The following is an 11196-nucleotide window of genomic DNA, read 5'->3' as shown; positions in this document are numbered from 1 at the left end:
CTGATGAACAACCAAATCATTATGAGGCTTCCCAAAAAACAATGAAACTCCAGGAGGCCAGTGCTGGGAGCAGGAGAGCTGTGCACCTTCCTCCAGCACCTGGGTCCAAGCTGCCCAATAGACAGCTTGGAAGGTGCCAGAAATCATAGGAAATTGAGCTAGAAAAGATGCCCTAGTCTCTTCCCCCACTTCAACACAGACTGTGTAAACCTGCACGGCTGCAAACATGCTCACCACGCTGCTCTCACCCCACAGTGCCACAGATGTCCTGGGCAATCCCATCCTTTACATTTAGGAAGGGTTTCTCAGCATGAAGCCTATCCATTCCTGCCGCAGCCCAAACCCTGACTTCTCACCTTACTCCTTGCAGATACAGGGAACAAATTCCTTGTGATCCCTGCAGCAGGTTTGGGTATTTGACTGCCATGTTCCTCTTGTATGTGTGTGAGATGGGGTGGCAGGAGAGGGGGAATCTCCATCAATGACAGCCAATTTTTTTCATGCAAAGAGATGAAATTCTGCATTTTTGGCAAAAGTGAACTTTCATTAATTCTCCCAGCTGGAGGTTCACCATTTTCCAGAGGAATTTGGCCATTTTCCCAGTGTGCAAAACCTCTGTGGGTTAGCACCAGCAGGGTTTCATTTTCACAAGATCAGACTCCAAATACACAACACAGCCTATTGTCTAAATACAGTGTGAGCACAGCTCAAGTCACCTGATCAGGGCCTGGTTTCCTGGCATTTACTTTCCCCATCTGTTGGCTTTTAGCACAAATTGAAGTGCAAATGCCTACTAATGCTAGTCTCACATATGAACGTGCTCACAAAGACATATTCTATCATGCAGAGCATATTGGACCCAGTTCAGTTTGTGTGAAATGTAAGGCATATCCCAAAGGCAGAACTGGAATTGCTTTGAGGGCGTGCTCCTTGCCCAGACCTCTCTGCTCAACATGCATATGGCTGGAGACCGCTTTTGGAAAAAAGAGAAATGCACATAAATGGAAGCTTCCCTCAGGCTGGCTCTGATCCTGCTTCATTTCTCATCTGACCCCCAAACACATTCCAAATGAGCTCGGAGAAATCAATCCTGTTGTGTGAGAGACACAGAGTTTTGAATGATGATGCCCCGAATTTCCTTGCACTGGACTGGGATGTGCGAAGAAGTGACGCAGACCCTGCAGCAGGATGGCTCCCTGCACAGCCACACGCCAGCCTAAAGCCAGCCTGGCATTTCCAAGCTGCTTTTGTGGCCTCCAAGGATCCTCTCTGCACAAGGCCTGCAATAAACCTGAGCTTCTGGACCCCATTAAACATCTACCCTCCTAGAAGTGCAACAGATGGGTATAGAAACCAAAGCTAGTGTGTCACCACCAGACATTTTCAAAGCATCCTCTTTAAGCATTCCAGCTCAGTGCTGTCTTGGGAAATTGGGAGTCAGAGTAGGGATTTGTCCTGTGCCCTTGACCATTTCCTTCAGTCTTCTGCCCTGTGTCAAAGCCCCGTGGAGCGGGGCCCCTCGCCTGCCACCACGCAGCCTCAGGGATTGCCAGTGCTCATCCCCAAACCAGGCTTCTGAAGGTCAGTTTGCCCATAACCCGGGCAAGGAGGGATCATGCCAACTAAGAAGCTTACCAAAATCAGCACCTAGACCTAACCCACATGGCTTTTCTGGATTTGTGTGCCTGTAATTTCAATAAAGGAGCTTCTTCCATATGTGCACCTTCTCAGCATCCCAGTTTGCCTTCATCTCTTTGATTCATCCTTAAAAACAGCTATAAAGTCTTGTGTCACATTTCATCTTCTGTTTCTCAGAAGCGGCTGAGAAAGCACCAGCTCCCTTCTCAAAGACGGGCAGTGTGTGACTCCTCTGATGGAGCTTGCACATTGCCACATCTACTCTTGGTGATACATCCAAGGGCAGCTTCTGGGCCCCTTCTCTCTGAGCATCCAAGCAGCAGCACTGTGCTCTTGATGGACCATGTTCAGGACATCTTTTTGCTTCCTCCACTCCCAAGAAAGCGTGCTATTTTCTACTTTATATTCCTTGGCAATTCCAGACAAGGTCTTAATCACATCCTTGCATGTGTAGACAGCAGACAAAACTCCCTTCTGAGCCCAAATCTCCATTCATCTGCTTCCTCCAGTGCCACATGGAAATTTTGTCCTCCATTGGTGTTGCATGTACATAAGAAGCCAAGCAGGCACAAAGCCAAACGGGCAACAGAGGCCTCAGCAGGAGGACTGGGAGCAGGTTCAATGTGGTCCCAGGAGAGCTGCAGCAGTCAAGGGACAATGGTGACATGCAGACAACAGGGGTGGTTGCATCCACAAGCCAGTTTTGTGGCACTCCCAGGGCTGAGGCAGATGAAATTTAAACTGGAACTTAAAGGGAGCTCCTTCAGAGACTTTTCCCTCCCTTCCCTGCTCCTGCCCAGCAGTGTTCAGGTGTATTTTTCTAGAGGAATTTTCACACTAAAGCTGGAGCAAAAGGAAAAGGCATAGGTACCTCACATCTCCCGAGTCTCTGGCTAGGCAGCTGCTTGCTCCCAGCAGCCTTAGGACAGACAGGGTGTTATTCCCCCAGAGAATGGGGCTTGGCAGGGATCGTGTTGCTCCTCCAGAGGAGGAAGAGAGGGATGTGGGTGGGAGCAGTAGCACAGACACCTCCCTGTATAGCCAGATGCCATTCTGGCCACACACAGCCCCTGCCCACCCTGTGCTCCTGTGCTGCACGAGGCACAGCCAGGGAAGCACCACGAGTGTGCCCAGGGCCCCACAGTGAACTGGGAGAAAGCCCTGGCCCTGTGGAGCTGTTTCCCATGCCCACGCGAGCTGTCTCACAGACTCTAGCCCTGCTTCCACCAAGAGCTGTTCACTAAGTGATGCCACATAGACATTGTCCCAACAAAGATTGTGCACAGCTTGGCCAAGCATTTCTCCAAGAAAAAGCAAAGGGCTTTTTGACCTGCACACGCCCAGGGCAGCTCCCCACAGATGGAGTCTCAGCTCCGCACTTCAGCACTGGCCATATCTGGAAACAGTCACTGCTTTGCAATGCCAGGAGATTTGTTCACCAGCACAACCCACCCCGGGGAGCTTTGCAAGTGGTGTAAGACCAGCCCTGGGAGCACACACCACTTCTGCTCCTTGCCAAACTCCTCCTTTAAAGAAAAAGAAAAATCACCTTGCAAAGTACAAGGAGTTGCTTAGCAGTGCATCTAACTCTAATGTAGCCCCACAGTCTGGCCCCAGCACTGTTGAGTTTGGAGATGCTGCTGCTCCACTTCACAGAATGGAGAACAAACCATTGATTTGATTTCCCTCCAATAAATGGTTTTGGTTGAATTTTGTTGATGTCCAGCCCTTTTCTGACAGCAAACCAAAATCTCAGCTGCCAAACTGTTTTTTTTTCATGCTGAAGCCATAAATTCCTCCCTCCTGTGAGTTTCTTATGGCAGGGAAGACTTTGCTGGTGTAAGAAGGGGTTAAAAAAAACTTGCACCACCTTGCACCACCCCAGACCTCCTCAACTAGAAGAAAGCCACTTTGTCCCTAACTCATTTCAAGATGGGTGGTTTTCACTCCACAACCCATTGTGACAGCTAATGGGCACCACAGCCCACTCCAAGGGCATAGTCAGAAACAGAAACAGGCTGGGTTCTGGAGGCCCTGGCTGTCCTCCACGCAGCAGTGCCATGCAAAGCACACCACTCAGTTGTCAGCCCTGAGGATCCCAAGTTCTGGTCCAGTCCTGGAAAAGATGTTCTGAGTGTTGGTAAGGACACCTGTATTACCCTACTATGAACAGTCTCTTCAGACTCTGATGTAACACTTCTTTCCAGCACAGCAGGGGTTGTGTCCTACTCCAAGCACTGTCAAATATTACATGTTTTTTAAATACAAAATACAGCATCCAGCCCTCAGGTTGAAGTTTTTAAAATAGTCAGTATGATGTGGGCCAATATGTATTACATTTAGATGTATATGTGTCATTTGATAATCAAGACTAAGCAATTATTTTTTGAGTTTCTATCTATAAAAACACCTTTCAAAGAGCAGCTTTGTCACAACAGCATCTTTCCACTATGGCACAGAAAGAGGCAGCCTGCAGACACGGGATTGAATACTTGAAAAAGTGCCTTTGCACACATAGCGTGCGGGGAACCCGAGCTCCTGGAAAAGCCTGCCTCAGTCAGACAAATCAGGCTTATAAACTCACCCCATTTGGGGAGGAGGGAGTGCAGAGAGGGGGCTAATGGCTGTTTATTGCATTAGGCAATATCTTCATTAAGGCAGAAAAGAGTAACCGAGGGGAATGTGCATGTAGCGTGACTTCTTTGCTAGAACCCCACAAACCACCAACTGGCAGCTCCTTGGCTCCTCGCCACCCAAATCCAAGAGACCATCTGGCAACTGGTTCAGTTATCCCTCCCCAGTTAACAGATGTACACTAGATGGTGTGGGAATGGCATTTTGCAGAAGCAATTAGTTTAATCCTCAGATAAACAGTTTAAATTCCAAGTGGTTTGAGGAAAAGAAAAAGAAGGGAAAAGAAAATCCAAAAAAAGAACCAAGTTGTTTCCACTTTCAGTGAGAATAACTAATGAACAGCCAATTCAGCTGGTTTCACCACCAGTGTGTGCTCATGGGGCTTGTTCCTATTTCCAACTTCATGTGCTGGACAACACAAATACACCAGATTTATTCAGAGGCTGCAACTGCATGGCCCCCACTCCCACAGGCTGTGCACCCACTCTCCTACAGCCAAAACCCAACTGGGGACAGGCTGCTCTCTGAAACACAGCTCTTTCCTGACTTCAGCTCTTTGTCTGGCCTTGGGCAAGTCATTTAACCTGGTTAAATCAATTTGCCTGGCTCATACACCTCTCTGTCTCCAGAAAATGAGGTAAATTACGTGGTCCTGCTACAGGGACTACTAAGGTGGAATCAATTAGGGTTTGTGAAGCACTTGCAGAGTCTTGAATTGGAGAAATTATCGAAATAAAGAACATCCTTATTAATTACACTAACTGATTAATTATTATTAAATTAGAAAAATTTTGTTCTCTTGAGAGGAGAAAAATATATTTTCCAGCCATTTCTTTTGCTCACATCCTTGGAAAAGTGACTTCCAACTGAAGAAGATTGAATGAGGAGCTTAACCCAAATAAAATAAATTGCCAGTAATTTCTGGTATCCCCTATGCCATTATTGAACAATTTGCATTTGAATCAGGGCTTTTTCTATCACAATCCAGCTTCACCTGATCCTGCTCTATAATCACCATCCCCATTTATGAAAACCCAGCATGTTGCCATAGAAATTATGCCACAAATTCATCATTATGACTTCCCCAGCAGGAGCAATTGGAGCTGGAGATTGGCTGTAAAAGTTGCCTTCTTACCAGTCGTGCTTTAAAGATATTTTAATTTTTTTTTTTTAAGGTAGAGAAGTGAGATTAGCTACCATGGGGAATTAGACAAGCATGCCATGAATATCCCAGGGATACAAGATTACATCCATGAGTCACAGGAACCATAAAATATGATCAAGAGACTTTATGGAGGATGATCTTCGAAATTACCTCCTAATCGTTGAGCAGTTTGCATAAAATTGACTATTAGTTTAAAAAAAGTAATTCAAAATTCAAAAGTGAACCCGACTGATAATAGCGAAGTTACAGCTATTCCCATCAGAAAGGCTTATCTGTCAAGCCACTCCAAACCCACGGCTTATAGGTTTGCACACTTCTTTGATAAAATGATAATTGGTCAGGTACTGTGGCAAGAAACATTCAGAAAGTAAACTTTTGAGGTGAATTATTTATATTTAAATATTTTAGACTTTTCTTGCGAGGCTACACTCCTCCTGCTGCTGCTTGTCAAAGGCTGGCATGTGCTGCAATTCCTAATAAGAGCTACCGAAGAACCTTGACACAGGAAAGCTTCAAAACAAAGACTATTTCTGCTATAAGCAATGCACTTTGCCAGCAATTGCCTTATTATACCTCTTAATCATTGAAAACAAACAACATCAGAATAAAAGCCTCTTTTTATCAGCGTTAAAACAGAAAATAATTCAGTGAAAAAACAGCACCTTATAGAGAGTGTAACGGCCAGTCTGAGGGCCCCACACATGAGCTTGGGTCTCGTCTGGATGCATTCACACTTTCCCTCCTTCCTCCACACAGCCATCCCTCCACACAGCTGGAGCCCACCCGCTCCTCTCAGTTTTAGCAGTGAAGCCTGGGTGACTTGAGAAGCGCCTGCTCCCGTGGCTGAGGAGATCAAAGCTACCATGTGCCAGGTCCTCACTGCATCAGCTATTAACTCAGACTGCCATCAGTTCTCATTTGAGCCGACACAAATTATGGCAGCTGGAAAATTACCCAGCCATAAATCATCACCGCTTGGTTGTCAACCAAGTTCTCCAGTTGGATGCACAGAATTCTCTTCTTCTCCCCACCAGCACTGCACCTTTCCTAAATGTAAAACAAGCAAACTAGGCAGCAGATATGTCCTGTATTTAGCTAAAATAAATGTTTTTGTAATGTTGTTGACTAGTCTGGCAGGTTAATTAGTTCTCTGAGGTATCCTAGAGAACAAGGTTTGACTGGTAAGGGAGACACTATCCGATTTAAACCAGCTAAAGACATCGAGGATGAGCAAGAAACCCCAAGATTTTGCAGAAAAAAAAACCCCAACCAACAGAGAAAAAGGAGAATAAAAAAAGTGTAATACAGACAGGGGCTTAGGCCTCCCCATGTCCCCAGAAGAGCAGCCCTACAAGCAGAGAGCAACCACCAACCTGCAGGCAAATAACAAGATCATTTAGTACCAGTAAGCCTGTTACACTGCAACTGAGCCCTTCCGCTTCTCAGCGGTGACAGGCAATAATTAATTAGTAGCAAACACTCTGATGGGTACTTGGTCCTTATTCCAGCAACTAGACTATTTCAGCCAAGACCTCTGTCCCAGTGCAGCACAACTCATTAAGAGCAGGAGGAAACTTGGGAGTCATTCAGGGCTGGAATAAGAGGGAAGTAAAGAAGCAGAGACACCTGGTTCCACGTGTCCTGCGGCAAGATTCTGAGGAGCAGGGTGACTGGATCACACTGGTGTGTGGTTTTCTACCCAGGAAGCATGTGGCTGAAGCCTGGTCACCTCTGGTCAGTAAGTAAGGAGCATTGTATGTAGTACACAGGAACAGTGGTTTGAAGTTATTAACAATGTGGGAAGGCACCCTGTGCTTCCTGAAGGATACCTGCATTGGGCCAGGAAAGCATGGCTGGGCTTAAAAACTACACACTGAAGTATCTGTCACTCAAAGAGGGACCTGAAGAGAAAAGCTACCCACTGGATCTGATCCATGCCATGGACCTATTCAGAACTTCAAAGGAATCTTCCCTCGGGTTGAGTCAGAAATCTGGGGGGGCAAAAGGCATCCTCCCCCCTCCATCACGCATCAGGGTCTGTAGGAGTTCTTTGTGCCCACAGCCACCCCAGTCAGCCCTTTCACAAACTCCAAACACAACACAGACACGTCTGCCCCAGCCACAGCAACGGGCCGCAGTGTGACAGCAGAGGAGCTGAACAGAATACACGCTCTGAGAGCCTTTCTTGGGCTATCATAGGCTGGCCACCCAGGGCAGGGACAGACTTGTCCTTCTATCTCTGAGGGATAAACATAGCAACCAGGGGACAGGGGCCACCCTCCTGGTTTTATATCCAAGGCACAGAAAAACCCCAGCTGATGGCAAGATGATAGGGTCTAATTCCCTGCTTTAAATATCCCAATTCACCATAAAACACTTTGATCTCAAGCACAGGACAAGTCATTGCCCCACCTGCAGCACCAGAGGCCTGCTGCTTTCCAGACACCATTTATTTGCCAACTCTTGCGGAGGTACATGGTCCGTGGAGGACAAGCTTGCTGTGACAGCAGCACCACAGCCTAGGGGCACAGCCACCGTCCTGCCCAGAGACTCTCCCTGCCCCAAGAGAGCCTCAGGAGCCAGCCCACTTCTGCCCAGAAAACCTCTACCCCAAGTCAATGGCATAACAATTACTGTCACAAACACCTCCCTTCTCCCCCTTTGCCCTCAGAGAGGGGAAGTTCAAAAACTGTGGAGTGTTTGACTCGCATCTTTTCCTGCAGTTTGGGATCGAGAAGCAGCAGACACTGCAGCCAACAATCCAGAATACACTCCTCTCCCCAGCTCCCTCTTCACCACACCCAAGAGCTCTAACAATCCCAGAAAGCCATGGGTTCTGCTGCTTAACTACCCTCAGCTGCACAGGCAACACCAGTTCACTCTGCCCCCTCCTTTCTCACTGATGCTGAAGCTAGTGGATCTCCACAGCCTGTCCTGCAGGAAGCTGCCCATGCATCCTCCTGAGACATGTGCTGGAGCTGCTTTTCCTCTACCTCTGCTTCAGCTTCCCCAATCCCCATAGGACTTCTTCCCTGAGCATGAGCTCACCCTGCAGGACACAGAGGATGATGGGCAGCTGTTTTGGATAAGGCATCTGCCTTTTTCTTTTCTTCCTTCTTAACCAAAGCTTTCCTGCTGATGCAGCCTCCAAAGGAGGTGTTTGGAGAGACAGGAGGAAGCTGGAAGCCAGCTGAGGCTGTACGGAGACCAAGGAATCACAGTCAGCTGTGTGACCCCACTTCCCTGAGTCTGGCAGGGAGCCTCCCACTGCCATCCCATCCACGCCTGTGCCAGAGGCATGCCTGGACAGATGCAGACATTTCACCCTGCTTGAACATCACAGGAGCCTTGCAAAGCTAACAGTGCTTCTCTTTCTGCTCACTGTTCAAGCAAGTGGAATGAAATGTAAAACTGAAATGCTCCCTTCCTTTGAGGTTCTGTTGTAACTTGTCAAGTTTTACTTAAAATATGACAAAACTGACATTCTACAAAGTCTGCTGGATTTGGGTGATTATTACCAGGAGAGTCTCACACTGGAGATGCTTTACCTCATCTATTACTGAAAGCATCACAAAAGCACAATGCAGGGAATGTTTTACTAAGTCTGTTGTTCTCACAGGAGTAGATGAAAAATGGTTATTTCCATGTGACAGCTATTATTCATAAATTAATATAAAAGGGAGATCAAGGAATCAGTTGCTGGTATCTAAGTACTCAAAACATTCATGTCCCCGTAATGACCATTTCATCTTCAAAACCCATCACTGACTCAACACAGAGTGGACAAGACCTTCAGCCATGCTTGAAAACCTCCCAAAGAGTGCTGAGAATCACTAGAAAAAAAGCACATTATTACAGCCCATTCTGTGCTCAATAGAATTAAAACTAAGAAGTTTGTCTATTATTTTCTGGCTAGGGCTTACACCACCTTTAAATGGCACGCGGTCAGAACCATTCGCATTTAGATTACAGCCAAGGGGCTTTCTCTATAAGCACAAAGCCAAATGACAGCTGGCACCTTTTCTGTAGTCAAAAAAAGATACCAGAAAATTCCGAGGCCATATATTCAGATTCTTTACAAAACAGCACAAATCTTAGATATGGGAAAGTATACAGCAGAAGTATTTAGATGTAGAGGACCTCAGGAGGAAAAATGGGTGGCTGTCTCTTTGGCAGGGGGAGTGCAGCAGCAGTAGCAAATCTCTCTCTCACACACACACACGCACGAAAGTTCACTGATAACAGTTTAAGAACAATCAATTTTACTTCATGACTTTGGCTCTGGACTGACTGGCAAGCTTCAGAAACCTGTTCAACCCACTTTCTATGTTTTAGCTCAGTAGTAGTCACAGTAAAAGCACCACAAATACAATTTTACAACCCATTTTACTTTGCCTCTTGTGAAATGCATATTTATTAATCTGGCAAAATTTCCCGCTGTGAGTTTATGGCAATTGGAGCTCCAAATACTCTCATGAATTAATTTCCCTCTGAACACGTAAAATTTAAAAGCAGCTTCATTCAGCATAAGTATCCAATAAAATCCACCCCCAACTTTAAATATAAAATTTAATAGGAAGGACCGATATAAACAGACCAGCACCAATTCCAAGAGCATGAAATAGAGTGCTCGATCTCGAACCAGCTGATAACCAACCACAACCTGATTTCTCTGAGAGCAATGCTGTTTCCCAACTCTGCAAGGGAACAGAAGGCAAACAGAGGTTTTTCTTGGTAGGAGGGGAAAATACTTGTGAGGCCAAGTTGCCATCAAGAGCATATCTGAACCTCACTGGCAACTATGTTTACTGTAGTCAGCTCCTCCTGGTACACCAGTGACTGACACTTTTTAAGTTATCTAAAGCTTCATTTTTATGCCACAGGCACTGTTCAAAAGATGTGGCCTGGCAGTCATCCCACCTGAGCTAGGCAATCTGTCCCAACATTTCAGTAACCTCGAAGGAACAGCTACACATAGAGACTTAAAATCCTCATACCAAAGATTACACTATCGAAAGAATAATAAACATTAACTGCAGTCACCTGGTCTGTCACATGACTATGAAAAGATACAGAGTCATTTTGGGTCTTGTTAAATTGTGGCTTTAGGTGCTGAAAAGTAGCTTCCAGCAATGAACGTTTCCATATGCCATTTAATAAGCTTTGAGTATTTCACCCATTAATCTGAGTGAATATCCCCCTACTCATCTCCAACAGGATCTGTAACACAGCCATTGGAATTACACGTCTGCAGTGACTCTGCTCAGCTTCCAGGGCCATTCAAGATTTTGGAGAGCCTCTTTAAAGCTTTGACATTGCTTAGAGAAGAGCCCTTGCCACCTTACAGCTGAAGAGGCTATTAAGATGTTCCATCTCAAGCAATCCAGCATTGAAGCTAAGCTCTGCACAGGAAGAAAAAGGCTTCACCTTTATGAAACACCCATTTCCAAGCCCCCTAGATTCATGTCTAAACTTCCCAACAAGCTCAATTAATCTTCACAGGATGAAGAATAAGGAGACATATGTTTCAGATGGCTACAAGAAGAAATAGGGGGTTAATCTTTGATAGAAAGTAATGGTTTGCCCAGCAAAAAGTATTTTGGGGTAAGCTGGAGAAAGCACAGAGATGACACAGAGGTCCAGAAGCCTGTGCCCATCCTACAGCCACAGATTCAAGTGACCCACCAGTCCTTGCACAATCTGCACCAAAGACACAGTCAAACTGCTTATGAACAATATAAAACTCAAAACCAATCAAC

The sequence above is a fragment of the Motacilla alba genome, chromosome 4A (genome assembly GCF_015832195.1).
Source record: "Motacilla alba alba isolate MOTALB_02 chromosome 4A, Motacilla_alba_V1.0_pri, whole genome shotgun sequence".
In the NCBI taxonomy this organism is placed as follows: Eukaryota; Metazoa; Chordata; class Aves; order Passeriformes; family Motacillidae; genus Motacilla; species Motacilla alba.
This window is presented reverse-complemented; position numbering follows the sequence as displayed.